This window comes from Schistocerca nitens, chromosome 7 (assembly GCF_023898315.1).
Source record: "Schistocerca nitens isolate TAMUIC-IGC-003100 chromosome 7, iqSchNite1.1, whole genome shotgun sequence".
Lineage (NCBI taxonomy): Eukaryota > Metazoa > Arthropoda > Insecta > Orthoptera > Acrididae > Schistocerca > Schistocerca nitens.
This window is the reverse complement of record NC_064620.1, coordinates 250,971,326-250,997,600: the sequence shown is the minus strand read 5'-3', so window position 1 is coordinate 250,997,600 and position 26,275 is coordinate 250,971,326. Positions and strand designations below refer to the sequence as shown.

The 26,275-nt window shown below is 47.6% G+C and overlaps 1 non-coding gene across 1 annotated transcript; it reads left to right on the top strand.

The window, feature by feature from the left end:
- Nucleotides 1–21,403: 21,403 nt before the first annotated feature.
- On the top strand, nucleotides 21,404–21,479 carry Trnas-cga (transfer RNA serine (anticodon CGA)). Its single transcript has one exon. It is a non-coding gene; the product is annotated as a tRNA-Ser (tRNA).
- Nucleotides 21,480–26,275: the final 4,796 nt, after the last annotated feature.

Below are 26,275 nucleotides of genomic sequence, written 5' to 3'. Positions count from 1 at the left end.
AGCAAAACGAGGATAATGGAAAGTAGTCGAATTAAATCGGGTGATGCTAAGGTATTAAATTAGGAAATGAGACTCTTAAAGTAGTAAATGAGTTTTGCTCTTTGGGAAGCAAAATAACTGATGATGGTCGAAGAGGATATAAAATGTAGACTGGCAATGGGAAGGAAAGCGTTTGTGAAGAAGAGAAATTTGTTAACATCGAGTATAGATGTAAGTGTCAGGTACTCGTTTTTGAAAGTATTTGTATGGAGTGTAGCCATGTATGGAAAAAAAAATGGTTCAAATGGTCTGAGCACTATGGGACTTAACATCTGAGGTCATCAGTCCCCTAGAACTTAGAACTACTTAAACCTAACTAACCTAAGGACATCACACACATCCATGCCCGAGGCAAGATTCGAACCTGCGACAGTAGCGGTCGCGAAGTTCTGGACTGAAGCGCCTAGAACCGCTCGGCCACAACGGCCGGCGCCATGTATGGAAGTGAAACGTGGACGATAAATAGTTTAGACAAAAAGAGAATAGAAGCTTTCGAAATGGGGTGCTACAGGAGAATGCTGAAGATTAGATGGGTAGATCACAACTAATGAGGAGGTATTGAATAGAATTGGGCAGAAGGGAAATCTGTGGCACGACTAGAAGAAGGGATCGTTGGTCGGACATATTCTGAAGCATCAAGGGATCACCAGTTTAGTATTGGAGGGCAGCGCGGAGGGTAACAATCGTAGAGGGAGACCAAGAGATGAATAGACTAAACAGATTCACAAGGAAGTAGGTTGTAGTAGGTACTGGGAATTGAAGAAGCTTGCACAGGATAGAGTAGCATGGAGAGTTGCATCAAACTAGTCTCTGGACTGGACCACAACAACAATTGTTATTACCCATTAGGGACGAAGTGCACCGGCCGGGATGGCCGAGCGGTTCTAGGCGCTACAGTCTGGAACGGCGTGACTCCTACGGTCGCAGGTTCGAATCCTGCCTCGGGCATGGATGTGTGTGATGTCGTTAGGTTAGTTAGGTTTAAATAGTTCTAAGTTCTAGGGGACTGATGACCTCAGAAGTTAAGTCCCATAGTGCTCAGAGTCATTTGAACCTTTTTTTTTGTCGAAGTGGCACTACACGCCGGTGGCGGTTGATGCAGTGTTGACACCGAAAGAGCTCAAGATGGCGACACGTCAAATTTCCTTGTTCTACGCACATCTACTCACACAACTTTGATATCGAGTCCAGGGTCGTAACCGGTACGAATAGCTGCTGGCTGATTGGCGACGTCATAGTGGAGTGTGCTGCAGCTACAGTAGTGGCAGGTGAGTGGCACAGTGCGCCAGGCTCTCGCGTCAGCGCGCGGGTCGCCGACTGCGGCTGGCTTTTATCAGCGGCGGCACATTCGCGCGCTCGGCTTTCGGCGAGTTGGGAAGAGGGGCTCCTGTCAGAGACAACGCGACGGCCGGAACGCGTCACGGGCCGGGCCGGCCCGCGCTGTGACGGCTGGTCGGGGCGGGGGGGGGGGGGGGGGGGGGGGCGGGGGCGCCGGCTCGGGGGCAGGGGCGGCGGTGGCACACAGCGCCGAGCCGCGGGCGTCGCTAATCTCACCGCTGCCACCGCCGCTGCCGCCGCCGGCCGCGATCCCATTAAGATAAGTAATCCCCGCGGGCGTCGCCCTCTCCCCCCCTCTTTCTCCCTCTCACTCTCTCTCTCTCTCTCACACACACACGCACACACACGCACACGCACAGGCTGCGTGCGACGGCGCGGACGGAACGGAATGAGAGGTTCCCAGCGAGGCGAAACGAAACCGCAGGCCGCGCCTGCCGCAGACCGCAGGCGGCGGAAGCCCGTCCCCTCCCCATCACCACCGCCCCTTCCCCTCCCCCCTTCCCCCTTCTGCCACTCGTTTCTGCTTCCCTGCGCATCGCAGCCGGCGTCCCGTCCCGAGCACCGGCCTTCGTCGCCTGCGCCCGCTCTGTCCTGCAAGGGAGGGAATACGCAACTGTGCGGCTGGCGCATGGTGACAGTTCGACAGCGACCTCAGCGCAGTTAACTAAACGTAACAGATATTCGGTTAAATGAAACAACAAGTTTACTGTTACCAGTCACCGCTTTATTTATCTCCACGATGCGTTTCAAAGGTTTAAACCTCCATCATCTGGTGGATTTACATTAGTTAGTATGACATTTGTGTGTGTCATGTGTTACGATTTTTTGGAAGAACCTGTGGCACTGCCTCCAGTGGTCGCAGATCCCTTTACAAGGCCGATGTACCTGAGGGCAGTATTATAGAAATAGAAGAGAATGTAGATGAAGATCAAATGGGAGGTATCATACTGCGTGAAGAGTTTGATAGAGCACTGAAAGACCTAAGTCGAAAAAGGCCCCGGGAGTAGACAACATTCCATTAGAACTACTGACAGCCTTAGGAGAGCCAGTCTTGACAAAACTCTACCATCTGGTGAGCAAAATGTATGAGACAGGCGAAATACCCTCAGACTTCAACAAGAATATAATAATTGCAATCCCAAAGAAAGCAGGCGTTGACAGATGTGAAAATTACCGGCTGCAAAATACTAACCCGAATTCTTTACAGACGAATGGAAAAACTGGTAGAAGCCGACCTCGGGAAGATCAGTTTGGATTCCGTAGAAATATGGGAACGTGTGAGGCAATACTGACCCTACGACTTATTTTAGAAGCTAGATTAAGAAAAAGCAAACCTACGTTTCCAGCATTTCTAGACTTAGAGAAAGCTTTTGACAATGTTGACTCGAATACTCTCTTTCAAATTCTGAAGGTGGCAGGTGTAAAATGCAGGGAGCGAAAGGCTATTTACAATTTGTACAGAAACCAGATGGCAGTTATAAGAGTCGAGGAACATGAAAGGGATCCAGTGTTTGGGAAGGGAGTGAGACAGGGTTGTAGCCTCTCCCCGAAGTTGTTCAATCTGTATATTGAGTAAGCAGTATAAGAAACAAAAGAAAAATTCGGAGTACGTATTAAAATCCATGCAGAAGAAATAAAAACTTTAAGGTTCGCCGATGACATTGTAATTCTGTCAGAGACAGCAAAGGACTTGGAAGAGCAGCTGAACGGAATGGATAGTGTCTTGAAAGGAGGATATAAGATGAACATCAACAAAAGCATAACGAGGATAATGGAATGTAGTCGAATTAAGTCGGGAGATGCTGAGGGAATTAGATTGGGAAATGAGACACTTACAGTAGTAAAGGAGTTTTGCTATTTGGTGAGCAAAATAACTGATGATGGTCGAAGTAGAGAGGATATAAAATGTAGACTGGTAATGGCAAGGAAAGCGTTTCTGAAGAAGAGAAATTTGTTAACATCGAGTATAGATTTACGTGTCAGGAAGTCGTTTCTGAAAGTATTTGTATGGAGTGTAGCCATGTATGGTAGTGAAACATGGACGATAAACAGTTTGGACAAGAAGAGAATAGAAGCTTTCGAAATGTGGTGCTACAGAAGAATGATGAAGATTAGATGGGTAGATCACATATCTAATGAGGAGGTATTGGATTAGGATTGGGGAGAAGAGGAGTTTGTGGCACAACGTGACTAGAAGAAGGGATCGGTTGGTAGGACACATTCTGAGGCATCATGGGATCACCAATTAGTATTGGAGGGCAGAGTGGAGGGTAAAAATCGTAGAGGGAGACCAAGAGATGAATACACTAAGCAGATTCAGAAGGATGTAGGCTGCAGTAGGTACTGGGAGATGAAGAAGCTTGCACAGGATAGAGTAGCATGGAGAGCTGCATCAAACCAGTCTCAGGACTGAAGACAACAACAACAACACATCACATGTATAGTGTCACATTTGTAAACAAGTATTGATATTTGCGTAAAGTGACATGTTCAGGAGCCGGCCGAAGTGGCCGCGCGGTTCTGGCGCTGCAGTCTGGAACCGCGAGACCGCTACGGTCGCAGGTTCGAATCCTGCCTCGGGCATGGATGTGTGTGATGTCCTTAGGTTAGTTAGGTTTAACTAGTTCTAAGTTCTAGGGGACTAATAACCTCAGCAGTTGAGTCCCATAGTGCTCAGAGCCATTTGAACATGTTCAGGAGTTCCTATTTCTCCACATGTGCAAATGGGTAGTAGGCTGAGACCAAACCTAGGGAGGCGTTCTGAATATGCACCATGGTCCGTGAGGAAAAACTAATTGAGAAGAAGGTGTAGATAAGACTCCCGTTTTATGTTGGATCTCTTTCTCTCTGCCAGGTATTGTTTAGCCAGCACTTCAGTAGGAGCCTTTCAGTGGTGTCCTCCCCTATAATTTCATATGCTTTGTTGCGTCTGCCTTTCTCCGACCAGTACGCTGCTGCTCTTTGACGGATGGTGGTGTCAATGGGACACACTCCCATCACCACGCATAGTGCTTCCGCCGATGTTCTGCCTCAAATAGAATGCTGCCTGCGAACTCCCGTCGAAGGTAACACTGTGCCAAACCCGCGGCATTGTCTTCACATGCGAACAGCTCACTCGCTGTCCAACAAGACTCACTAGTCCCTTGATTCCCTGGAGGAAACAAGACCCCGAGGCGATTGGCGTACAGCGCTTTAAAGCCTCATCACACGACTTCCTCGTCGGCTAGCGGAACGTGTCAGCAAGAGACACGGCGCGGATATCTTTGAACATCGATAGTGGAACGACTCATACATTGAGGTGACCCCAAGTCATGGGATAGCGATATGCACATTTACAGATAGCGATAGTATCATGTACACGCCGGTTGGGGTGGCCGAGCGGTTCTGGCGCTACAGTCTGGAACCGTTACGGTCGCAAGTTCGAATCCTGCCTCGGGCATGGATGTGTGTGATGACCTTACGTTACTTAGGTTTAAGTATTTCTAAGTTCTAGGGGACTGATGACCTCAAAAGTTAAGTGCCATAGGACTCAGAGCCATTTGAACCCGCCACGTACACAAGGTATAAAAGGGCAATGCATTGGCGGAGCTGTCATGTGCACTTCGATGATTATTTGAAAAAGTTTCCGACGTAATTATGACCGCACGGCGAGAATTAAGAGAATTTGAACGCGGTATGATAGATGGAGGAAGACGAACAGGACTTTCCAGTTCGGAAATCGTTAGCAAATTCAGTGTTCAGAGATCCACGGCGCCAAGGTTGTGTGGAGTATACCAAGTATCAGACAGGCAAATAGGTCCAAGTTAAGTTTGGTAAGAACTGATTGTAGGGTTCGAATGTGGCGCAAAAGCCATGAACTTTTGGAGCCAAGCTGTCAACGAAGCACTGAACAAGCTGGTGCTGGCTCCACAACGGTGTGGCCTGTGTTTACATAGCAATGACGGGGTCCTCTGGCCCTACTGAGTCGATCACCGAAGGGAAACAGTTACATTCGGCTACTAGAAGATCATTTGCAGCTTCTCACGGACTCTATGTTCCCAAACAACGATGGAATTGTTACCGATGAGAATGCCCCTTGAAACGTAACAGTCTAATTGAAACCCACTTAAACACGTAAATTTTAACCATAAACAATAATTTCTGCCTTGGAGGTGTATGCAAATATGTACTTGTGAAAAAGTTACGAAGAAAATAATTACGGAATCTTAATTACACTAATGTGTAGAAGTCCGTTAATTGGTAGGAACATTTTATATGGTATGAATCTTCTGTAATTAGTAAATATAACAAGTGTATTTTAACATTTGATACCTAAGCCTTTATACACACTTCAATTAATGTATACACTAGAATTCACTCATGTGTTTAATATATAAGAGTCAAGGTAATTATTGATAGGTGTCATTTGTTTAAGGATGAGAGTTTTAATTGTTAATTAATCAAAAAATAATTCTAAACAATGCCGAGGATTGTTAAGGAAGTATAAATAGTTACAGCCATGTTGACAATTGAAGTCAGTACTTTGTGTGGTATTGGACAGAAAGCATGTAGCTTGTTGTGCATAATTTATTTCATTATTGTAAGTATGTTACAACTTATTGCAGATTTGTCAAGATGCCTTTATTTACTTTGAGATTGTAATAAACACTCAGCTGAAACACAATACGAGACTGATTTTTATTCTAAATTTTCCGAAGTTGTAATTTTTACAGTGACTGAGAATTTAGGACTTCTGTTGCGACAGATTGCCAGCTACGATAAGTAAATTAAACGCATAGAACATTATACCCTTGCCATCGAACCACAACTGTTCGCGAGTGGTTTGAAGAACATTCTGGACAATTTGAGCGAATGATTTTGCCACTCACATCGATCGACACGAATCTCATCGAACATTTACGAGACATAATCGGGAGGTCCGTTCGTACCCAATCGCCTGTCCTGGCAACATTTTGGCAGTTATGGACGGCTGTAGAGACAGCAAGGCTCAACATTGTTTAAGGGGACTTGGCATGTCCATGCCATGTCGAGTTGCTGCGCTACGCCGCACGAAAAGAGGTCCGACACGACGTTATGAGGTATCCCATGACTTTTGTCACTCTTCTGTCTCAGCTGAACATTTTTAATTATGTGACGTGTTTCGATCTCTCTGGGCCATCTTCAGATGTCAGTGGGCCGTGGCGCGACTCTCGGGCGCAAGACGCTATCGATTACTCCTCTGGTTGGGGTTGGCACTACGTGCGATCGCGAGCGCCTCCTGTGGGAGCGGGTCCTAACGAGGGAGTGAGTGCGAGTACGGGAGCCTGGGCCGGACAGCAGGGGAGAACGGATATTGCGGCCGCACTCTGAGGCGACAAGAGAAGAGTTGTTGTGCACGGCCGAGAAGGGAGCGTTAGCAAGGCGGCCGTCAGCATCGCTTTCCGGGGGACAGAGAATTGCGGCAGTCCAGCGAGCAGACACCAGCTCCGGGAGCAGTGCTTCGCTTTGTAGACGTGACGTGGGTCGTATGTTGGCGCAGTATAGTTTGCTTGGTACGCATCTGCTGCTCCCTTTATGCCCACGTGTGTTGTTCTGTCCGTATGTGCATTGAAAAGGTTACGCTCCGGCTGGAACAGTGGCTTGTGCTTTACTTTCATGCACCCTGACTCATTTGTTTTGCTGCAGGCAGCTGTAATTTCAGAGATTTTTTTTTCGTCGCGATTGTCTTAGCCCGGTGGTGCCTAGTATCCGAGAACAAGACAGCTAACGTGTGACCTGTTGTTTTGGGTTTTGGAGTCCTGTTTGGGCAACCTAGTTATCACGCACACAAGTGTATTGCTGCCGAGTGAGGTTAGTCCTAATCTTGTGGAACTGAGCTTTCAGTGACTGGCTCGTCTGCAAATTAATTAATTTAACCTTTGTTGTGTGTTTTTTTTTTTTTTTTTGCTTTCAATGGTGAATTTCCTGTCATTCATTTGTGTATGTTTCGCCGTTAATGATAACCTTAAGATAGCAAGGTCTTGAAGGCCTTGCGTATCGTGACTGTACTTTTGGCAACTGTTTAATTTGATTTCTTATTTATCGGTCTGGTGAAAACTTATGCCAAGTTTACTAATTTCCGCCTGTGGTCCGGAAGTTGGTTTGAAGGTAAATCCGTTGGTAAATCTTTACTGGACCTAACTGTTAACTGATCTTGTGTTGAACTAAATCGTTTCTTGTGTGCTATAAATTGTATTATCATAGACAAGGAGACAGGGCACATTCTGTGGTCGAGGGGTAGGCACGGTTGCTGCTTTGCGCGTGGCGTCTTGTTCGCTGTCATTTCCCGCGTTAGTACGGGCGGCGTGAGATTTGTTTGCTGAGGTTGTATGGCCGCTAGTCAGCTGTGCCTGCTCCCGCTTCAGGGTGTGCCGTGTTTCGTAAGGCGTACGTCGACTTTCAGTCACTGTTACTCCTGTGTGGCTGTCGGTCGCTTACCGAAACGTTAGTCTGTTTTAGCACGGTGGCCACTGGGCCGTGACGATGTCGGTTGACGACCGGCGTTGGGGCGGTCGTCCGCTCTGAGTGGCTTCGGCCTCTTGGTCTTGGCAGTTACCTTCTGGTTAAACAGATCAAACTTGTTTACTTGCTGTAAATTCCTAAGTAGTTTGTGAGAAAAGTTGTGACTCAGATTTTCATGATTTTACACAATTCAAGCATTTTGGTAAGGCACTTTTCCTATCTATGTTTTATTTAAATGAGAATTCTTGATTGGGGTTATTCACCTGTTGAAGCTGAACGTAAAATTTTTAACTTAGCTTTCATGATTTTACTTAATTTAAGCATTCTTGTAAAGCAGTCCTTTATCTACGTTTTATTGATTGGTAATTCTTTATTGGGGTTATTCACTGGTTGAAGGTTAACATATGTTTGTAACCAAGTTTATGTCCTTGCTCAATTGAGATTTGTTAAGAGCCTTTATTGCTGGAAGATCATTGAAGCTTGGGTGCTTGTAATTGTGAATACTGTTGTCTGTCTATGTTGTGGGCTACCCTTCCACATCCACAGCCAAGCTGTCCTATCTACCAGTCAGCAGCTGCCTCAGCAACCAGTCTTGTCTGTTGATTTTAGTTTTAATAATTAACAGCGTCAGTAGCACCGTTGGTCTAGAATTTACCAGGTTTCAGCCGGGATAACCCAACCTTCTTCAGAATAACAGTAACTACCGTCTTTCCATAGTGGACATCGCCAAGCTAAAACTACAAATCCATAAATTATAGTCGGACTATAAAACATATCTGGAACTACCTCGGCCCCTCTTCACGACCGCGATGCGGCAGCCACGAGTGCTGTATTGGAACACAGACGGTGCAACTGAGGCTGTTAATTATTAAAATTAATATTTACACAGTTGTTGACAGGGCCGCGAAATGTTGAAGATATTTAAGTCTTGTCTGTGTCCGAACCTCGCATCACAGACAAGACAGGTTTTTCACGCACCTACATAGATCTGAAGATCCAGAAAGATCGAAACATGTGACGTGCTTACAAATGTGTAACTGAGACTGAAGAATAAGTGTGAATAATTGTTTTAAATGTCAATAAATTGATGATTCTTTCGGGACGGATATGTCGGCTACAGTATGAAACATCCCCTTAGAAAAATTGACGAATTACTGTGCTGATGAACCCCTTACGTTATTTGATTTTCAAACAGCTAAGCAAAACTGAACGTACTCAGACATTTTTCTCTTTATTTATTCTGATCACCACTAAACTGACACACAATATTTTTAGTGCAACGCAATCTGACTTTCAATAATCCCTACAAAAGAATGGCCCTGACTAACAATAACCTACACCTTTCATGAATCACTTACCTCACAAAAATCTTCGTTACTCGAACTACTGCATTACAGCGAGCGCCAATACTGCCAGCTAAATAAAAGATTCTAACTACTGAAGGTACTAACTACTGATAGGCATAGTTAGCAAATGAAAGATTTCGATAGAGAACAAGCAATGTATTTACCTTAATAATGTTCAAAAGTCATCATATATATATATATATATATATATATATATATATATATATATATATATATATATATATATATATATCAGTTCATGATATCCAATATTACAAATTTACTCTTCCTGATGGACACATGTCCAGATCGTCCGCTCTCAAAATTCTGCCATCGCTCTCCCCACATCCACCACTGCTGGCGGCTCACCTCCAATTGCGCAACGCTACGCACTGTTCAAATCCAACAGCCCAACACTACAATAGCGAATATCCCAACAATGCCAACCAGCCACAGACTGCACACAACACAGTCAGTGATTTTCACACAGCGCTACGTGGCGTTACCAACACAAAAAGCTAAACAGCCTACTTAGAAGTGAAACAAAATTCACTTCATGTAACAAAACACATAGCGGCTACGCGCCTACGAGATGCCATGTGAACAAGGATGGAGAGATAGGGAGCACGACGCCGGCATGCTGTGAGCGTCCCAGACGCGCGCGACGCCACGCCGGCGCATCTGTCGGCCCGCCTCGGCCCAGCCGGCGCCAATTAATTTATCCGCCGGCGGGCGCGCTGTCTCCCCCACGCCCGCCCCCACCCCCAGCCCTGAGGCGGCGGGCGCTTTTCATTTCGCGGGCTGGCCGCCGCAGCCCACTAGCCGCGCCGAGTTACTGCCCCGCGGATTTACGGCGCCGCCTGTGACCGGCCTTTATTACGACGCCGGACTCGAGGAAAGCGCCTCCTTTTTATTCGGTGAGCTCCTCAGGCTCTGCGCTAGGCGGCGGTGCCGCCGGAAGAAATTCCCCCCCCCCCGCGAGACGATGGAAGGAAGATTACTGTTTAGCGTGCTGTCCACGACGAGGTCATTAGAGACGGAGCTCGGCCTCTGATTAGGGAAGTGTGTGCAAGGAAATCGGCCGTACCGTTTCAGAGGAACCAATCCGCTATTCGGCATAAGCAATTTAGTTATTTTTATTTTCTTTATTTATTTAATCTAATCTGATTCAACCATTACACCCTCTCTCACATCTGATCATGGTTTCACCCATATAGCATATATTATGTCATGGCGGTGCGAGCAAATTACACTGCCGATGAACTAACAAAGGTCAGCCGAAGTGGCCATGCGGTTCTAGGCGCTGCAGTCTGGAACCGAGCGACCGCTACGGTCGCAGGTTCGAATACTGCCTCGGGCATGGATGTGTGTGATGTCCTTAGGTTAGTTAGGTATAATTAGTTCTAAGTTCTAGGCGATTGATGACCTCAGAAGTTAAGTCGCATAGTGTTCAGAGCCATTTTGAACTAACAAAGTTAATGCTGACATTACTCGTGCCACTGTGGCTGCAGCCACTAATGTTGTTGTGGTTTTCAGTCAAGAGACTGGTTTGATGCAGCTCTCCATGCTACACTCTTCTCTGCAAGCTTCTTCATCTCCCAGTACCTACTGCAACCTACATCCTTCTGAATCTGCTTAGTGTATTCAAATGGTTGAAATGGCTCTGAGCACTATGGGACTTAACTTCTAAGGTCATCAGTCCCCTAGAACTTAGAACTACTTAAACCTAACTAACCTAAGGACATCACACACATCCATGCCCGAGGCAGGATTCGAACCTGCGACCGTAGCGGTCGCGCGGTTCCAGACTTAGTGTATTCATCTCTTTGACTCCCTCTACGATTTTTACCCTCCACGCTGCCCTCTAATACTAAACTGGTGATCCCTTGATGCGTCAGAATATGTCCCACCAAACGATCCCTTCTTCTAGTCAAGTTGTGCCACAAATTTCTCTTCTCCCCAATTCTATTCAATACCTCCTCATTAGTTATGTGATCTACGCACCTTATCTTCAGCATTCTTCTGTAGCACCACATTTCGAAAGCTTCTATTCTCTTCTTGTCTAAACTATTTATCGTCCACGTTTCACTTCCATACATGCTACACTCCATACAAATACTTTCAGAAACGACTTCCTGACACTTAAATCTATATTCGACGTTAACAAATTTCTCTTCTTCAGAAACGCTTTCCTTGCCATTGCCAGTCTACATTTTATATCCTCTGTACGTCGACCATCATTAGTTATTTTGCTCCCCAAATAGCAAAACTCATTTACTAATTTAAGCGTCTCATTTACTAATCTAATTCCCTCAACATCACCCGATTTAATTCGATTGCATTCCATTATCCTCGTTTTGCTTTTGTTGATGTTCATCTTACATCCTCTTTTCAACACACAGTCCATTCCGCTCAGCTGCTCTTCCAGGTCCTTTGCTGTCTCTGACAGAATTACAATGTCATCCGCGAACCTCAAAGTTATTATTTCTTCTCTATGGACAATAATAATAACAATCTAATATTAATAATAATCACAATAACTATGGCGTCAATAAAAGTAATGATAGTGGCAAATAAATGAAGAATTTATAGGTCTACAAAATATATGTTTTCTGACATAGTGAGCTTTGATAAAGGAAATTTCGGGAGTGTATATCGTCTAAGAATACTGGGAAATGAGGGAGGATTAACCTGGATGTGCAAACGTAACGAGGGCCTGCAGGGATAACGATAATCTTTTTGTTGCTTTTGTATTTTGTTGTTACCTGTTTTCTGAAGCTGGAGATGTTATTTAGTTCTCTAACGTAATGCTTGAGGTTGCTCCAGAGTCGGGTTCCTGCTACTGAGAATAACTTTGAGAAAGTGTCTAAATGATGGAGTGGGACAGAACGGATTTTTCCATGATGATAACCGGTGTTCCCGCCGTGTTGCTCACACAAGAACGTAAGGGTCGAGGAGTGATGCGACGGACAGTGTTCGTTGATAAGACAACAGAGAAGACAGAGAGTACGGAAGTATCTGTGCTTGTCTGCTCGCAGACAGGATAGTTGTCCATGGCGGTGAAATCTGGTCAAAGAGTCTAATATCACAGAGGTAACAAACACAGGCATTCTTTAACCAGTACAGGCACCGTGACCTTTCTTGAGAAACGCCTTGAAGGACAAAATCGATGTAATCAATAATTGGAAGTACAAGTTTCTGTTCCAGGTCAAAAGGGAAGAGCTTCTTATATTTTTGTAGAGCATGGAGTGACGCTGATGTCTTCTCGCACATTAGAATTACGTCCTGTTACGTACGAGGACTATTTCCACCTTTCTCCTGAATAGGAGTCCAGTGGCTTACCATTGCGACACTTCCTCGATGAATTCCAGCTAGGAATGACGCTGTGGCAATGCAAAAGCCAGGATCCCGAAAACTCTATGCTGCAAATCCGGAAGAAGCACTCCGTCTTCAGGCCACGAATGGCCTACCGGGACCATCCGACCGCCATGTCATCCTGAGAGGAGGATGCGGATAGGAGGGGTGTGGGGTCAGCACACCGCTCTCCCGGTCGTTATGATGGTATTCTTGACCGAAGCCGCTACTATTCGGTCGAGTAACTCCTCAGTTGGCATCACGAGGCTGAGTACACCCCAAAAAATGGCAACAGCGCATGGCGGCGGATGGTCACCCATCCTAGTGCCGGTCACGCCCAACAACGCTTAACTTCGGTGATCTCACGGGAACCGGTGCATCCACTGCGGCAAGGCCGTTGCCTCAAATCCGGAAAGCGAACCATTATTTATTTAAGGGGAGCTAGAACTACAACAACAAAATTTCAGGATATTTTCTCGGTATTCGGGTGTGGGTGGCCCGTAGTTTCCGGTGGCTCGTAAGAAGCATTTATGATTTATTTGGTTATGTACACTGGGTGACACATGACCCACTCGCCCTGACCCCGATGTATTGGCTAGAAAAGCAGGAGTTTATCTCATCGTTACAGCAAGACTGAACGTTGTGTTTACATGCAAATGGCAAGTTAACAGTAGCAGAAAGTGCCTGTAGTTGGCGTTTAGGTATATAAGGGATAAGAGTGAGAAAAGATTTTATTTTTCCTTCTTTTTTAAAAAAGAAAGTAATTAAATTAAAATGATGTTTATATGTATTGTACAGTATAAGTTAAATTTATGGGCTTACATTCTCCCATCACAGGCCACCCTAGTGCTCGGCATTGATAACCATCGTCGGCTAAGCTCTCTGACTTACTGTTCCACCTAGAGAAGCCTTATCGATCCTGTTCAAAATGGTTCAAATGGTTCTGAACACTATGGGACTTAACATCTGAGGTCATCAGTTCCCTAGAACTTAGAACTACTTAACCCTAACTAACCTAAGGACATCACAAACATCCATGCCCGAGGCAGGATTCGAACCTGCGACCGTAGCGGTCGCGCGGTTCCAGACTGAAGCGCCTAAAACCACTCGGCCACTCCGGCCGGGTATCGATACTGCTATCTAATGTGTCATCGTGAATATTGGAAACAGAACATAATTAAACAAAAAATTTCCTCTTGAGCTCTTCATGTCTGCCAGTACTAAAAAATAAAAGTCCATGATAAACTAAAACTTTCTTCCGCGGTGTTGTCGTATCAGTTACTACTAGACCACCAGACTCGACTTTCTCGTTATGACTGGCACATAGCTCTAAATGTCGGGAAGAGCAGAGTTGAACGATTCACGAAACATGCAAGCGAGTTATTCATCGATTACAGGATTGAGTCAAAACTAGGGCCAGCCATTAATTTGAATATTTGGAAGTAACAACGTGTAGAGGTACAAAAATTGTGATGCATGTTACCATATGGCCGTCCGACACAGCTCGATCTTGTGCACCCAGTCTTGGGCTGGGGCACCTTAGCGCGCCCTGCGGCAGACACTCAGCCTCGGCCCGGCGGCTGACCCGCCGGCGCCCCGTCCCATTTCCTGTCACGTGATTGGCGGCCGGCGGCGCGCCGTGGCACGCCCGTGCCCGCACGCTGCAATTTCCGTCACGGATATTCGGCGCAACCCGCCGCCGATGCCGAGCCACCAGGGGGCGCCCCGCCTCGATAGAGCTCCAACTCCGTGGACTGCCCGAACTGCGTCGCTCCTGCCACGCTGGAAGCCCGGGGGCTTAACACTGTTGCCGTGTCAGCTTGAACGCATGCCTTCGAAACCAGCCAAGGCGCGTGCGGACCAGGCTAGGTACTGGAAAATTGTACACTACTGGCCATTAAAATAGCTACACCACGAAGATGACGTGCTACAGACGCGAAATTTAACCGACCGGAAGAAGATGCTGTGACATGCAAATGATTAGCTTTTCAGAGCATTCACACAAGGCTGGCGCTGGTGGCGACACGTGCTGACATGAGGAAAGTTTCCAACCGATTTCTCATACACAAACAGCACTTGAGCGGCGTTGGCTGGTGAAACGTTGTTGTGATGCCTCGTGTAAGGAGGAGAAATACGTACCGTCACGTTTCCGACCTTGATAAAGGTCGGATTGAAGTCTGTCGCGATTGCGGCTTATCGTATCGCGACATCGCTGCTCGTGTTGGTCGAGATCGAATGACTGTTAGCAGAATGCGGAATCGGTAGGTTCAGGAGGGTACTACGGAACGCCGTGCTGGATCCCAACGTTCTCGTATCACCAGCAGTCGAGATGACAGGCATTTTATCCGCATAGCTGCAACGAATCGTGCAGCCACGTCTCGATCCCTGAGTCAACAGGTGGGGACGTTTGCAAGACAACAACCATCTGCACGAACAGTTCGACGGCGTTTGCAGCAGCATGGACTATAAGCTCGGAGACCATGGCTGCGGTTACCCTTGACGCTGCATCACACACAGTAGCGCCTACGATGGTGTACTCAACGACGAACCCGGGTGCACGAATGGCAAAACGTCATTTTTTCGGATGAATCCTGTTTCTGTTTACAGCATCATGATGGTCGCATCTGTGTTTGGCGACATTGCGTTGAACGCGCATTGGAAGCGTGTATTCGTCATCGCCATACTGGGGTATCACCCGGCGTGATGTTGGTATGGGGTGCCATTGGTTACACGTCTCGGTGACCTCTTGTTCGCATTGACGGCACTTTGAACAGTGGACGTTACACTTCAGATGTGTTACGACCCGTGGCTCTACCCTTCATTCGATTCCTGCAAAACCCTACATTTCAGCAGGATAATCCACGACCGCATGTTGCAGGTTCTGTACAGGTCTTTCTGGACACAGAAAATGTTCGACTGCTGCCCCGGCCAGCACATTCTCCAGATCCCACACCAACTGAAAACGTCTGGTCAATGGTGGCCGAGCAACTGGCTCGTCACAATACGCCAGTCACTACTCTTGATGAACTGTGGTATCGTGTTGAAGCTGCATGGGCAGCTATACCTGTACACGCCATCCAAGCTCTGTTTGACTCAATGCCCAGGCATATCAAGGCCGTTATTACGGCCAGAGGTGGTTGCTCTGGGTACTGATTTCTCAGGATCTATGCTCCTAAATTGCGTGTAAATGTAATTACATGTCAGTTCTAGTATAATATATTTGTCCAATGAAAACCCGTTTATCATCTGCATTTCTTCTTGGTGTAGCAATTTTAATGGCCAGTAGTGTAGATCTAGCACCCCGCAACGCGGCGCTCTACAGCCAGCGATAGTCTGTAGACGAGCTGCTCAAAGAACGACCGTCCCAGCAAGTGGCTTTGTTGCCAATGCTTCAACGTGGCTGTTACACCGTTCATCTGTAGAATAAGCGCGATCTTGAGCTTAGGGATAGCAACGAGTGTCTGTCACCGTTTACGAATTACGGAGCTCGGATTCGCACTAGTGTCCGCTCCACGCAAATGCATTCCACATTCGTTTCCACAACCGGTGACGTGACTTTAGGGTACCTCCTGTTACTTGACCTCCAGCCGGAGTAGAGTAGTGTGTTCGACTTTCGCAGCCATCAGTCGAACGTTCGGCTGAGCAACATCTAGGCGAAGTCACTAACCTACGAATCGCCACCTAACACTTCGAGCTGGAAGAGGCCTTCTGACACTCCAGCCAGTGTCTAAAGGTCTTGGCTTCAACTGGGGCGTCTGCATTCTTCTACTAGCCGCCTCGGGCTACGTGCAGCCTCGCCATCCCATTTCGCTTCGCTGTTGGGCTGACACACGTCTTCCGTCAGCGAGGGCGACTTAGACAAACTGACACAGCATTCTGTTGACTCAACATACACCACCCGCTGCCAACTATACACGATCGGCATATGGGACGTACTGTATGGAAGCACTGATAAATAGAGAATGTATGTTTTGCGTATGCATAGCTGACTTCGCGCTCGTGTTGGAGAATCCATCCCACAGCTTCCAAAAAACGCCACTCTGGAGTCATGAATGATCATCCTGCAACAGTGGTATCAGCCGGGTGTAACAATATGTTCACCGATGACTCATTGAATCATTACCTCGCAAAGTGTGCTGTGCGCGGGGTATTACCCGTCAGCTTGTGGATCATGGCCTAATACATTTTGAGGCTAAGTCACGCTTGACGGATCGGAACAACAATACATTCCACAAGGCATTTCAACTGTCGTCTTTCAGACAGGCTGTCAGTATGAAACTTCCTGGCAGATTAAAACTGTGTGCCCGACCGAGACTCGAACTCGGGACCTTTGCCTTTCGCGGGCAAGTGCTCTACCAACTGAGCTACCGAAGCACGACTCACGCCCGGTACTCACAGCTTTACTTCTGCCAGTACCTCGTCTCCTACCTTCCAAACTTTACAGAAGCTCTCCTGCGAAACTTGCAGAACTAGCACTCCTGAAAGAAAGGATATTGCGGAGACATGGCTTAGCCACAGCCTGGGGGATGTTTCCAGAATGAGATTTTCACTCTGCAGCGGAGTGTGCGCTGATATGAAACTTCCTGGCAGATTAAAACTGTGTGCCCGACCGAGACTCGAACTCGGGACCTTTGCCTTTCGCGGGCAAGTGCTCTACCAACTGAGCTACCGAAGCACGACTCACGCCCGGTACTCACAGCTTTACTTCTGCCAGTACCTCGTCTCCTACCTTCCAAACTTTACAGAAGCTCTCCTGCGAAACTTGCAGAACTAGCACTCCTGAAAGAAAGGATATTGCGGAGACATGGCTTAGCCACAGCCTGGGGGATGTTTCCAGAATGAGATTTTCACTCTGCAGCGGAGTGTGCGCTGATATGAAACTTCCTGGCAGATTAAAACTGTGTGCCCGACCGAGACTCGAACTCGGGACCTTTGCCTTTCGCGGGCAAGTGCTCTACCAACTGAGCTACCGAAGCACGACTCACGCCCGGTACTCACAGCTTTACTTCTGCCAGTACCTCGTCTCCTACCTTCCAAACTTTACAGAAGCTCTCCTGCGAAACTTGCAGAACTAGCACTCCTGAAAGAAAGGATATTGCGGAGACATGGCTTAGCCACAGCCTGGGGGATGTTTCCAGAATGAGATTTTCACTCTGCAGCGGAGTGTGCGCTGATATGAAACTTCCTGGCAGATTAAAACTGTGTGCCCGACCGAGACTCGAACTCGGGACCTTTGCCTTTCGCGGGCAAGTGCTCTACCAACTGAGCTACCGAAGCACGACTCACGCCCGGTACTCACAGCTTTACTTCTGCCAGTACCTCGTCTCCTACCTTCCAAACTTTACAGAAGCTCTCCTGCGAAACTTGCAGAACTAGCACTCCTGAAAGAAAGGATATTGCGGAGACATGGCTTAGCCACAGCCTGGGGGATGTTTCCAGAATGAGATTTTCACTCTGCAGCGGAGTGTGCGCTGATATGAAACTTCCTGGCAGATTAAAACTGTGTGCCCGACCGAGACTCGAACTCGGGACCTTTGCCTTTCGCGGGCAAGTGCTCTACCAACTGAGCTACCGAAGCACGACTCACGCCCGGTACTCACAGCTTTACTTCTGCCAGTACCTCGTCTCCTACCTTCCAAACTTTACAGAAGCTCTCCTGCGAAACTTGCAGAACTAGCACTCCTGAAAGAAAGGATATTGCGGAGACATGGCTTAGCCACAGCCTGGGGGATGTTTCCAGAATGAGATTTTCACTCTGCAGCGGAGTGTGCGCTGATATGAAACTTCTTGGCAGATTAAAACTGTGTGCCCGACCGAGACTCGAACTCGGGACCTTTGCCTTTCGCGGGCAAGTGCTCTACCGACTTGCCCGCGAAAGGCAAAGGTCCCGAGTTCGAGTCTCGGTCGGGCACACAGTTTTAATCTGCCAGGAAGTTTCATATCAGCGCACACTCCGCTGCAGAGTGAAAATCTCATTCTGGAAACATCCCCCAGGCTGTGGCTAAGCCATGTCTCCGCAATATCCTTTCTTTCAGGAGTGCTAGTTCTGCAAGTTTCGCAGGAGAGCTTCTGTAAAGTTTGGAAGGTAGGAGACGAGGTACTGGCAGAAGTAAAGCTGTGAGTACCGGGCGTGAGTCGTGCTTCGGTAGCTCAGTTGGTAGAGCACTTGCCCGCGAAAGGCAAAGGTCCCGAGTTCGAGTCTCGGTCGGGCACACAGTTTTAATCTGCCAGGAAGTTTCATATCAGCGCACACTCCGCTGCAGAGTGAAAATCTCATTCTGGAAACATCCCCCAGGCTGTTGCTAAGCCATGTCTCCGCAATATCCTTTCTTTCAGGAGTGCTAGTTCTGCAAGTTTCGCAGGAGAGCTTCTGTAAAGTTTGGAAGGTAGGAGACGAGGTACTGGCAGAAGTAAAGCTGTGAGTACCGGGCGTGAGTCGTGCTTTGGTAGCTCAGTTGGTAGAGCACTTGCCCGCGAAAGGCAAAGGTCCCGAGTTCGAGTCTCGGTCGGGCACACAGTTTTAATCTGCCAGGAAGTTTCATATCAGCGCACACTCCGCTGCAGAGTGAAAATCTCATTCTGGAAACATCCCCCAGGCTGTGGCTAAGCCATGTCTCCGCAATATCCTTTCTTTCAGGAGTGCTAGTTCTGCAAGTTTCGCAGGAGAGCTTCTGTAAAGTTTGGAAGGTAGGAGACGAGGTACTGGCAGAAGTAAAGCTGTGAGTACCGGGCGTGAGTCGTGCTTCGGTAGCTCAGTTGGTAGAGCACTTGCCCGCGAAAGGCAAAGGTCCCGAGTTCGAGTCTCGGTCGGGCACACAGTTTTAATCTGCCAGGAAGTTTCATATCAGCGCACACTCCGCTGCAGAGTGAAAATCTCATTCTGGAAACATCCCCCAGGCTGTGGCTAAGCCATGTCTCCGCAATATCCTTTCTTTCAGGAGTGCTAGTTCTGCAAGTTTCGCAGGAGAGCTTCTGTAAAGTTTGGAAGGTAGGAGACGAGGTACTGGCAGAAGTAAAGCTGTGAGTACCGGGCGTGAGTCGTGCTTCGGTAGCTCAGTTGGTAGAGCACTTGCCCGCGAAAGGCAAAGGTCCCGAGTTCGAGTCTCGGTCGGGCACACAGTTTTAATCTGCCAGGAAGTTTCATATCAGCGCACACTCCGCTGCAGAGTGAAAATCTCATTCTGGAAACATCCCCCAGGCTGTGGCTAAGCCATGTCTCCGCAATATCCTTTCTTTCAGGAGTGCTAGTTCTGCAAGTTTCGCAGGAGAGCTTCTGTAAAGTTTGGAAGGTAGGAGACGAGGTACTGGCAGAAGTAAAGCTGTGAGTACCGGGCGTGAGTCGTGCTTCGGTAGCTCAGTTGGTAGAGCACTTGCCCGCGAAAGGCAAAGGTCCCGAGTTCGAGTCTCGGTCGGGCACACAGTTTTAATCTGCCAGGAAGTTTCATATCAGCGCACACTCCGCTGCAGAGTGAAAATCTCATTCTGGAAACATCCCCCAGGCTGTGGCTAAGCCATGTCTCCGCAATATCCTTTCTTTCAGGAGTGCTAGTTCTGCAAGTTTCGCAGGAGAGCTTCTGTAAAGTTTGGAAGGTAGGAGACGAGGTACTGGCAGAAGTAAAGCTGTGAGTACTGGGCGTGAGTCGTGCTTCGGTAGCTCAGTTGGTAGAGCACTTGCCCGCGAAAGGCAAAGGTCCCGAGTTCGAGTCTCGGTCGGGCACACAGTTTTAATCTGCCAGGAAGTTTCATATCAGCGCACACTCCGCTGCAGAGTGAAAATCTCATTCTGGAAACATCCCCCAGGCTGTGGCTAAGCCATGTCTCCGCAATATCCTTTCTTTCAGGAGTGCTAGTTCTGCAAGTTTCGCAGGAGAGCTTCTGTAAAGTTTGGAAGGTAGGAGACGAGGTACTGGCAGAAGTAAAGCTGTGAGTACCGGGCGTGAGTCGTGCTTCGGTAGCTCAGTTGGTAGAGCACTTGCCCGCGAAAGGCAAAGGTCCCGAGTTCGAGTCTCGGTCGGGCACACAGTTTTAATCTGCCAGGAAGTTTCATATCAGCGCACACTCCGCTGCAGAGTGAAAATCTCATTCTGGAAACATCCCCCAGGCTGTGGCTAAGCCATGTCTCCGCAATATCCTTTCTTTCAGGAGTGCTAGTTCTGCAAGTTTCGCAGGAGAGCTTCTGTAAAGTTTGGAAGGTAGGAGACGAGGTACTGGCAGAAGTAAAGCTGTGAGTACCGGGCGTGAGTCGTGCTTCGGTAGCTCAGTTGGTAGAGCACTTGCCCGCGAAAGGCAAAGGTCCCGAGTTCGAGTCTCGGTCGGGCACACAGTTTTAATCTGCCAGGAAGTTTCATATCAGCGCACACTCCGCTGCAGAGTGAAAATCTCATTCTGGAAACATCCCCCAGGCTGTGGCTAAGCCATGTCTCCGCAATATCCTTTCTTTCAGGAGTGCTAGTTCTGCAAGTTTCGCAGGAGAGCTTCTGTAAAGTTTGGAAGGTAGGAGACGAGGTACTGGCAGAAGTAAAGCTGTGAGTACCGGGCGTGAGTCGTGCTTCGGTAGCTCAGTTGGTAGAGCACTTGCCCGCGAAAGGCAAAGGTCCCGAGTTCGAGTCTCGGTCGGGCACACAGTTTTAATCTGCCAGGAAGTTTCATATCAGCGCACACTCCGCTGCAGAGTGAAAATCTCATTCTGGAAACATCCCCCAGGCTGTGGCTAAGCCATGTCTCCGCAATATCCTTTCTTTCAGGAGTGCTAGTTCTGCAAGTTTCGCAGGAGAGCTTCTGTAAAGTTTGGAAGGTAGGAGACGAGGTACTGGCAGAAGTAAAGCTGTGAGTACTGGGCGTGAGTCGTGCTTCGGTAGCTCAGTTGGTAGAGCACTTGCCCGCGAAAGGCAAAGGTCCCGAGTTCGAGTCTCGGTCGGCACACAGTTTTAATCTGCCAGGAAGTTTCATATCAGCGCACACTCCGCTGCAGAGTGAAAATCTCATTCTGGAAACATCCCCCAGGCTGTGGCTAAGCCATGTCTCCGCAATATCCTTTCTTTCAGGAGTGCTAGTTCTGCAAGTTTCGCAGGAGAGCTTCTGTAAAGTTTGGAAGGTAGGAGACGAGGTACTGGCAGAAGTAAAGCTGTGAGTACCGGGCGTGAGTCGTGCTTCGGTAGCTCAGTTGGTAGAGCACTTGCCCGCGAAAGGCAAAGGTCCCGAGTTCGAGTCTCGGTCGGGCACACAGTTTTAATCTGCCAGGAAGTTTCATATCAGCGCACACTCCGCTGCAGAGTGAAAATCTCATTCTGGAAACATCCCCCAGGCTGTGGCTAAGCCATGTCTCCGCAATATCCTTTCTTTCAGGAGTGCTAGTTCTGCAAGTTTCGCAGGAGAGCTTCTGTAAAGTTTGGAAGGTAGGAGACGAGGTACTGGCAGAAGTAAAGCTGTGAGTACCGGGCGTGAGCCGTGCTTCGGTAGCTCAGTTGGTAGAGCACTTGCCCGCGAAAGGCAAAGGTCCCGAGTTCGAGTCTCGGTCGGGCACACAGTTTTAATCTGCCAGGAAGTTTCATATCAGCGCACACTCCGCTGCAGAGTGAAAATCTCATTCTGGAAACATCCCCCAGGCTGTGGCTAAGCCATGTCTCCGCAATATCCTTTCTTTCAGGAGTGCTAGTTCTGCAAGTTTCGCAGGAGAGCTTCTGTAAAGTTTGGAAGGTAGGAGACGAGGTACTGGCAGAAGTAAAGCTGTGAGTACCGGGCGTGAGTCGTGCTTCGGTAGCTCAGTTGGTAGAGCACTTGCCCGCGAAAGGCAAAGGTCCCGAGTTCGAGTCTCGGTCGGGCACACAGTTTTAATCTGCCAGGAAGTTTCATATCAGCGCACACTCCGCTGCAGAGTGAAAATCTCATTCAGGCTGTCAGTAATTTTCTCAAGAGTAAGAAACTCAGCTGTACTCAAAGAAAAAAATTCGATTGTTTCTGACGTTGTTTGTTAGAAACAAAACAAATCATTAGGGACAAGGGAAACATGCTCTATTTAGTCCCGTCTTGCCGGAATGGTAACACCGGGTCCCGTCAGCGGGCTGGCTAGCTGGCTGGCGTATCACTTGGATGGGGGACCATTCGATCTCTCGCTGGTATGGCCGAGAGGTTCTAGGCGCTTCGGTCTGGAACCGCGCGACCGCTACGGTTCCAGGTTTGAATCCTGCCTCGGGCATGGATGTGTGTGATGTCCTTAGGTTAGTTAGGTTTAAGTAGTTCTAAGTTCTAGGGGACTGATGACCTCAGAAGCTGAGTCCCATAGTGCTCAGAGCCATTTGAACCATTTTTGAACCATTCGGTCTGCCGGGCGCTGTTGAGAACTAGCGGCTCCGGTCTCGTAAACTGGCAGACGGCCGGGAGAGCGCTGTGTTGACCACATGCCCCTCTATACGCGCACCCACCTGTGGGCTGAGGATGACATGGCGGCCGGTCGGTCCCGTTGGGACTTCATGACTTGTTCGAGCGGAGTTTAGTTTTATGCCCTTCTAAATATTGTTTGCTATATTTGCATACATACAGGATGATGTAGCTGCCCCTACCTATTCGTTTTATGCAACCTGTATTTTGGATCAGGAACGATATCTAGACCGCCGACAGCAATGTAATCGAAGTAAGTTTCCTCTCGGAGCTCTGGGTGATTGTTTGCAAAGGGTGTCATTCTGTAAAAAAGTGCTAGTAAGGACGGGACATGAGTTACACAGCGTTTTTCGACCAAGATATACTTCACTTCTGCTACACGTATCCAACAGGTCTCTAACATTTCTTTGTGTAATTAGTGGTATAGTTATACGGTTTTTAAACATCTCTGTAACTTTATTTCGTTTTTAGTACTTAACATTTCGTAAATGATTGAGAAACGTTGCCTTATAAAGTGTGTTTCACCATCGACAAACAACGAAATTAACAAGGAGGCATAAAAATGGGAAGCATGGAAGTAGTAATTTTTCAGTGCTCTATATATAACCTATGAACAGTTTAGTGTTTTTCAGAGTCTGTGATGTTGCACCAGTGCTGGTCTGGATGTGCCCCTGATTCGTTTGGGAAGGGTGTCATAAAGCCGTTACATCCTCTCCTGAGGAAGGTGACCCGCAAGTGCTGTAAACGGTCATTGATTTACTGGTTACTTGCAATGGACTGGAAGTGAGGTCTGAGCTGATCCCACACAAGTTCTGACGTGGATAGATCTGGGGATCTTGTTGGTCGCACAGACAGTTCCTAGAGAGAGAGGTGCCACGTCTAGTCGAACATTCTTTTTCAAAATGGTTCAAATGGCTCTGAGCACTATGGGACTTAACCTCTGAGGTCATCAGTCCCCTAGAACAGAACTATTTAAACCTAGCTAACCTAAGGACACCACACACATCCATGCCCGAGGCAGGATTCGAACCTGCGACCGTAGCGATCGCGCGGTTCCAGACTGTAGCGCCTAGAACCGCTCGGCCACTCCGGCCGGCAACATTCTTCTGATGAAAAATGGCACCACGATACTGACGCATGAGAAGTCACACATGAGGGCGTCCAGCAGTTATACCATGACGCCAGGAGTAACACCGCCATGCCTCTCCCAAACATTGCAAGAAGGGAGCATCTCCTATGGTCATCCGGGATAGTGCACAACCGATTCATCTCTGAAGACAATGCGACACCATGCATCAGCTGTCTATGCTAACCCATCACGGCACCACTACAAATGTAGCCGTTTGTGTTGTGGTGTTCACGGCAGTCTACGCATGGGACGGTATTTCCCTAGTCCGGTTGCTGATACTTTCCGACCAACGGTGTGGGCTGACAGAATGCAGGGAATCTGTTATTTGTTATCGGATGCCAGACGCAGATGCGAGAGGATTACGGCGTGCTTGGTGCACAATAAGGCGACCCTCCCCTAACGTTCCCATTCAGTCTAACATCGGGCCACTGTCACATCAGTATGCCCCACAAATCTACCAACGGGCTAAATGGAGACGCACAATAGGGTCCATTTCACACTCTCTCAGGTGACGATAACGCTGTCTCGCAATAATACGTGGCATCTCCGTGTTATTCACAGGGATCATTTAACATCTCACACCGCTCACACCTCTTGTACATCCTACCATGCCTGGTAATAACACTAAACGCGAACAACAATAGTGTTCTCTGGTGGTCGTTCCACCCATCACCGAGAGATGCATTTACATACCCGGTGAAGATGCGTATATGCCCGAAGGTACAGTGACTTTAGACCGTGTCTATTGGTGTTTCACTTTTTTTGTCGTCAGTGAAGCAATTTACCGTACAGAATACTGATTCTCAATCCAGTACCCCAGTGTTTCCGTAGTAATGCTTATTGCGCCTGATCTCTGATGTGGTGGTAAAATTCTGTGAGCTCCAACATCGCTTGAACGCGACGCGTCGTGTCGCAGTGTATAAGCAGTGCTCGAAATTAAAACTCATCACAAACCAGCAGTCGTGTTTTAATTACACGTAACGCCTGGAGTGAGTGACGCTGCAGATTACCACCTGTTATTGGCTGCAAAAACGAGGCCACAGAATTTTTCGTGTGTTTCGTGGAATTCCTCATACCGCTAAAAATCAAATTCCTAAACGAGACTTTCATCGACAGTGGTATAAGTCGTCCTGTAAGAGATACCTCTGCAACAACACAATATTTGAAACGGTTTGTCGCAGGCCCTTTTGTGCAAGCTACCAATATTTTTAATTATTATCCTTTCCTCTACCATTCCTTCTAAAATAAATCACTCTGGGTTTTTTTGGCGCATACTTTATTCTCCTTTCTCCTTGCAAGAACGGTTTAGTCATTTCTTTCTTCGCACACCAAACGAGATAGTTACGGTCCTGGAGTCGTATAGGATAGAAGTTCAAATACTCGTCGAGGCAGCGTGATATAGGTTTCCCATTGTTGTTCGTAATACTCGAAATCATTGTAGAAGCACGCGATATGGAACGTTTTTTGGAAGCATGGACTGCAAAACAGTTTTCTTTCCAGATACTGGTCCAAAATTGTATTTGTCGATTCACACACCGAAATTGACATTTGCAACAGATTAGTGTAATTGAAAAAGAAAGTATTTGCACTAAAAACAGCCGAATCGTACTTACTTGGAAAATACGTATTTTGTCCGCTTTAGTCAATTTCGGCAGTTTTAAAGTCTTTTGAGAATTTAGACCCATGTCTTCAGGGTGGTCGCTGCAGCCTCGATAAATTCAAATAACATTTCGATCTGTGTGTTAGTGTAAATGAGAATTTTACTAACCACTACTGGCTTACTTCAAGAGTGTGCTCATTTTCAAGTGCACAAATGTATTTCAAAGCATCATCTTTGTAAGCCGGCCCGGGTGGCCGAGCGGTTCTAGGCGCTACATTCTGGAACCGCGCGACCGCTACTGTCGCAGTTTCGAATCCTGCCTTGGACATGGATGTGTGTGATGTCCTTAGGTTAGTTAGGTTTAAGTAGTTCTAAGTCTCGGGGACTGATGACCTCAGCAGTTAAGTCCCATAGTGCTCAGAGCCATTTGAGCCATCATCCTTGTAAGTAAATAATAAAAAATAGTGCGCCATGCACAAATACTCATGGCATGGGCGTCAGTGAACACACCCTACGAATTGATATCCAGAAACCAAACATACATAATTGTTTGCAGTCCAGGCGGTTGTATTTACAAGTATATACAAGAAAGTCCATAGTTACTACAAATTT